Source organism: Colobus angolensis, unplaced genomic scaffold, assembly GCF_000951035.1.
Source record: "Colobus angolensis palliatus isolate OR3802 unplaced genomic scaffold, Cang.pa_1.0 Scaffold168, whole genome shotgun sequence".
NCBI classification, from domain to species: domain Eukaryota; kingdom Metazoa; phylum Chordata; class Mammalia; order Primates; family Cercopithecidae; genus Colobus; species Colobus angolensis.
Genome location: NW_012114799.1, coordinates 4419952 through 4425837, shown reverse-complemented (window position 1 = coordinate 4425837; position 5886 = coordinate 4419952). Strand labels below are relative to the sequence as shown.

Below are 5886 nucleotides of genomic sequence, written 5' to 3'. Positions count from 1 at the left end.
GAGGGACCCGGGCTCGTTGCATCCTCCTTTCCGTAGTCCCCTGCGGCCCCGCCGGCTGCCTGGGAGAACTTCCCTGCGGGAAGTCCCTTGCGGGGGTAGCCGCGAGATGTCTCTCGGCGACCGCCCGGCTGCCCGCCCCGGCGAAGGGCGCAAGGAGGGGAGTGAGCCGAGACTCGGGCGGCTTCTGGTCTCGGGCGGTCCCCGACTCTCACTGCGGACCCGGGTCACGGTGGATCCCTGCCCCGTCGTCTGATGATGGGGCAGAGGAATGGGACATTTGGATTTGGGCCACCAGCCTCATCTGGATAGATGCCACTGAAACCTGATGGTTCCGGAGGGCGCGTCTGCAGACCCTTCAGAGCCCCCCTCCACTGACACTGGCCTGGAGGTCCGCACACGTGCCTCTGCTGGGAGACCACACTCTGCCTCCCACCGACTGCCGATGCCCCTTGAGTCGCCAGCGTAGGACGGGAGAGACTCCCTGCTCATTCCCGCGTCTCTCCTCCATCCCGCGTTTCCTTTGGGCTTGGATTCTTTGCAGAGAGAGCCCTGTTCTCGGCCGCGTCTGCACCTTTTCAGCTTCTTGCTGAATCCGAATCCAAATTGTCCCCCTCAGAACGAATCTGTGGTTCTGCTAAAACCGCTTAGTGGCCAAAGCGGGATTCTTGCAGCCAGGCCCTTCAGGGGAAGCCGGCTCTTTGCACCTCCACCCCCTTTTCTTGGAAGCCTTATTTTGTTGGCTGTGGCGGGTTTATATATTTTAGACTTAGCAGGTTTTTGTCCTATTCTTAGTATCTCCTGTACATTTTTATTCCGGTTTAGTGTTCGGATGCACGATCTCTTTCTCCTTAGAAATTCTAAACTGTAGCATGTGAAATAAAATGACATGGAAACGGCAGTTCCCAGAGAATCCGCCTAGATGCTCAGCGAGAACTGGAGCTGCTCCAGTGGCAACGAATTCTGCACCTCTGTTGCAGTTTCTCCCCCTGTTCTCACATAACTAGATTCCATTTAAGAGGTGAGGACAGGGGACATCACGAGCACGGAGCAAAACCTCTCACTTTTATTATAGCGTGTGTTCATTACCTTTGCCCCTCTCCAGCTAATATTGTAGGATTTAAAAATCCCATATTGAAGAAAGACAGAAGCCTGGGTTGAGCTTATTTTTGTAGCATTGCAGGTCATCTGTAAGAGTTGGCCTGTTTCTCCCTACCCCACAAAATAATAGGAGGGAAAACAGTGCTAGGGTCAGTTCATATTTAGCATCATTTTGTAGTTCATGTTCAAGTGTGAAAAGCCCTTCTGAATTCATTCTTAAGGTTATTTTTCTGTGGTCAACGGAATTTCATTTTCCATTATGTGATAGCATGAAAGCATTGACTGTTTGTAAACTGTCACTGTTTGAGAGCGTGGCATATCACACACAGCCTCTCTGTTAGGATGAACCCTATTCCCCAAAGAACCCGGTGCTGTGTGACATTGAGAGCTGAACGTCAATGTGACATTCTTTTGTTTGACCTCTTCCTGATGGCAACCAGTATATGGTGAATAAGTGATTTTTGTTAAGTAAACCAGAACGTTACCTGGGGAGGTTTGTTGTAGGATTTTGTGTTTGTTTTTTGTGTTTTTTTTTTTTTTCTTATGAGGCTGCATTTTTCAAATATTGATTTTTATATCCTTTGGGAATGGGTTGAGTGCAGCTACCTCTTTCCTGCTGGTGAGAGGAACTGGGGAGGTGGAAGCCTCAGCACTTGCCTGCTGTGTATCTCTGCATCCGGCCTGGCTTGCTTTCTTTCAGGCCTAAATACCTATAGGCTGTCTGTAGAGGGGTTGAGGGGTACCTCGGATCTGCACCTGTATTTGGCATTCTCTTTTGTCCTAACTCCCTTTGGAGCTATCAGATGTGGTTCCAGACCACAGCTAACTCTCTTCAAAGATTTGCTTTAAAATATAGTGTTTTGAGACTTTGGAGGCATTCGCCCCTTACAAGTAATGTATTCTGGTTCTCAGAAACCTAGCTAGCTCAGAATGTCAGTAACTGCAGTGCCATCTGGTTGAGCTTAAAGTTCAGGGAGCAAGAGCTCTGTGGCCTAAGACCTTTAGGGACTAAACACAAAAATTATGCCAGGTTTATCTTAATTATTCTTCCCATCCCCCTTGAATACCTATTCTTCTCCCCACAAGTATTTTCCCATCATTCTGTCCATAACCTTAGGGCTCAGCGTAGCCTTAGATAATTATATGTGTCAGCATTTCCCACTACTTCCCCATCTAACAAAAATTTCCCTTTCTTCAGAGAGTTCAAGCTTGACAAACTTAGGAGAAAGGAATTGGAATTAATGCATACTAGTGTAGAAATAACTGAGGGCTTCAACCTCTCCAAATGTATTTGTACCTTTCCCCTCTCCAAAATAAATAAAGGATCAGTCCCTCATTAGCACTATGCTTAGTATTCCCAGGCCAAAATTGCAAATATATGAAATTTGAGTGAGTTTAGAAATTCAAATATGGGGGCCAACTATGGGTAGGGATGATCCAGCCCTGCCTGCAAATCTGAGGCCTGTCCTGTCTCTTCAGGCTGCCTTTCTTCCAGCTTTAAAGCACAGCTTCCTGAAAACTTTAGGAATTCTCACTACATCTTTGTGACTTGTGAGTGTGCCTGCATCCAACATGTGTGGAGGTACCTGTGTGTGAAACATTCACTAGGAACTGAGTCTTTAAACATCATCATACTCCACTTCCCCTTGAGGAGTACAAAGTTTTCCATTCTTAGGATCGGCTATATTTTGAGAAAGGAAAATCAGCAGAAAATAAGAAAAGGTTGAATAGAAATGGGCAAGTCCTTCCATTTTTGAACAGTCTTCCCATTGTACTTATTCCATTTTATTTTTTAATTTTAAAAATTTCATGGAGGAGGCACACACAGGCTCAGATCTGGGGAAGAAGTACTGGTCGTAATGCTGAGAAGTCCCAAATGCCACCTTAGTGGGACAGTCCAGCTGTCCTGGGCTGTCATCTGAAACTCCTCCAGGGGGGTGCTGTTTCACTGGTGGGTGAAGCATGTAGATTGGTCTGCATGTGTGCTCAGGACCAGTTATATTATTGAAACTAGCTGACTTTGGATGGAAAAATAAATGTTATGTGGCTGAAGAGAAAATGGGCATGATTGTCATTCCTCTTAGCACATGAAATCTACTTCTCAAAGGAACCTTGTTTTTACCTCAGTGGATGACAATCTGGAGATTGTTGCTGTTAAATTACCTAGCAAACAAACTGCTTATTTGAGTCAGTACCTAAATGTTATAACTTCACTTATCCTGAAAATCAATTGGCCACGATGAAAGGAATATTTTTATATCATTTGGGAAAAGGGACATAAATTTTTAAGGGTGCATGGAATCTGCTCATTCTAGGATAGGGCTATAACTGGTGATCATATAGTTGAAAACTAGAATAGGGTGGTTTTTGGCAGCCAAGGAAGATATAGACAAAGGGGCCTGATATATTTTTATTTAAATTACTTGTACCTGGGCAGAATTTGACAAGAGAGAAGGTATTTATCTTTTCCATCCAAGTCCACTCACGAAGGAAGGTTTGGGGAGATTTCCAGAGAGAGGATGGTGATGGTGTTTATGCCTCACATTTGCATTTCATCTACCTTTGATTCTATGTAAGCCTGTAGGTTTCAATTATTTAAAAATCTCTAGGCTGTGAGCCGGGCTCACTCACCAACCTTCTTGACATTCTGGCTTGTTTCGCTCAGGACTTATTCAGCGATGCTTGAGTCTGGATTGTAAATGGAACTGAAAAGCTTTAGCAGGGTCCTGATTTTAACTTTTGGTCAGGATGCAGTTTTTGGCAACCAGAGGCTTACTGTGGTACCCAGTTGGATGAATGAGATGGTGTCTTTTACGTGATGCGTAGGTGTGATGTCTCACACTGTGTGGTATTTTACAAATTGGCACCTGAGCTTTCATTACCAATTCCTTCATTCTTTGGAGCTGCTCTGATGAGGCTGCTCAATCTCTGAAAGTTGTGTTGTGGGTTGTTTCACCAGAGATGGTGTAATAAGCTCCTGTTTATGTAAATGCATGGCTGAAAATCTGGTGCTCTGTGCAACTAAGAGATGCTGTATATGATCTCTAGTCAAAGGAGAAGGATAAACATATAAATCAAGATCATTCTGAAGACATTTTAGTCTTTGATCCCAGGCAGTTGTGGGCATTGCCTGGGAATTGTCATGAATTTCTGTTGTTGTCGAGGACTTTCCATGTTGAAAGCATAGGAGATAAAAATAAAACTTGTCTTATACATGGCCTACCTGGGAAACTACCTCTAGTTTTAGTAGGTTTGCCCCACTTTAATATTCTGAGAATTTTTTGACATGTGCTTGCTAAAAAGGATGTGTATACTATAGAACAGAAAAAGGAGGGAAGGAGACGTGCCTTATAATTTGGGCCTGGAGGCTCTTGCTGGATGTGGTTAAAGAGAAATGGTTCTTCTCCTGCTGATTGTTGGGGGAGCAGTGAGGTCATTTGTAGACTAACTCTTTGCTTTGGGCAAAACCCAGTCCACCAGTTGGGACTGTGCTGGTGAATCAATGCAAATCAATGCTCACAGCTGAGGAGCCTGAAGACCCGGCTGAATGTGGGTGATTTGTGCTGTTTTCCTAACAGAAAGGCCTTGTGGGCAGGAACAGCATCTACCTGAGGCCAAGCAACTTAACACAGGGGCAAAGGAATGGCCTGGTGTGATATGTCAAGGAGTGGTGGGGTCTGTGGAGATCTTCGAAAGAGGACAGCTGCTCTTACCCTGCAGAAATACGCGGCCCATATTGTCAGAGCCTGTGATTTTTCAAGGGGTGCCAGAAAGCTTGATTTTTCATGTGAAATCTTCTAATTGTTAAAACACAGTGTGGGCCAAACAAAACACATCTTGGCCCACGGGCTGTTAGTTTGCAATCTTTGGGTAAGAAATTGTAGCTCTCGCTGTGGGTTTCTTAGTAAGGAAATGTCTAACTTCCCTTTCTCCTTGTTTTTGTCAGGCTTACTAGAAAGCAGCACCCGCCTGAAACCTCATGAAGCCCAGAACTACAGGAAGAAGGCACTGTGGGTGTCCTGGTTCTCCATCATTGTCACCCTGGCCCTCGCGGTGGCTGCCTTTAGTGAGTATCAAGGGTCTCGTCGGCCAATATGTGCTGCTGTTGCCTGTTTTATTCTCTAATTCCTGTGGGATGTGCTTTTGCTTTTAGTTGACTATTATTGATGAGTAAATGTTTTTAGATGGTTGGATAGTCAGAGGACTTATAAATTAGTAAAATAGCTTCTCTCCTCTGCAGAGGAAAGGCTGGTAAGAAGATGAGGTGGAGAGTGACTGGGAGCCTTGGCTCTCATCAGTATGCAGGCTTGCGGAAGTAGATGCTGGCTGCTAGCTGAATAGTGAAAATACTCTTGCTGGATGCCTTCAGCTTGGGCTGACACGTGACACATATATATCCTTAAGATTCTTATTTTGAGCCTAATGCAAGAAGATGGGTGCAATATTGCAGTGAGCCCTCTCCTTTTCCCTGATCATATCTGTGTAAGGCTTGGAGGAAAATCCTATGCACATTTTAGTGAAAGGGTAATGGGAGGGTCTTCTCTCAAGTTTTCGGTGGCCATGGAAATGAAAACATGTGTTGCAATTAAGAAAAACTAAGGAAGTGGAACAGTTTCTGCCAGATAATCCTGTTTGGGGGTTAGGAAGGCCGATGGCATGTGTTTTCTCAACTAACATTTTGCAGCCTGTGGAAATGTACGTGTGCTATTTATTCTTATGAATTGTGCAGTGACTCACAAGCCTAAGCAGTGTCAGTTACAGCTCAACCTTGGTAGAAACCCGAGTGGT

At 44.9% G+C, this 5886-nt stretch overlaps 1 protein-coding gene across 1 annotated transcript in view; it reads left to right on the top strand.

Annotated features, from left to right (window-relative positions):
- The window catches only part of TMEM163 (transmembrane protein 163), a 279577-nt gene that overhangs the window by 17315 nt on the left and 256376 nt on the right, over positions 1-5886 (top strand). Inside the window, exon 2 of the mRNA XM_011937717.1 lies at positions 5045-5164. The gene's annotated coding sequence lies outside the window, so the exon portion shown is untranslated. The remainder of the gene's footprint in view (positions 1-5044; positions 5165-5886) is intronic.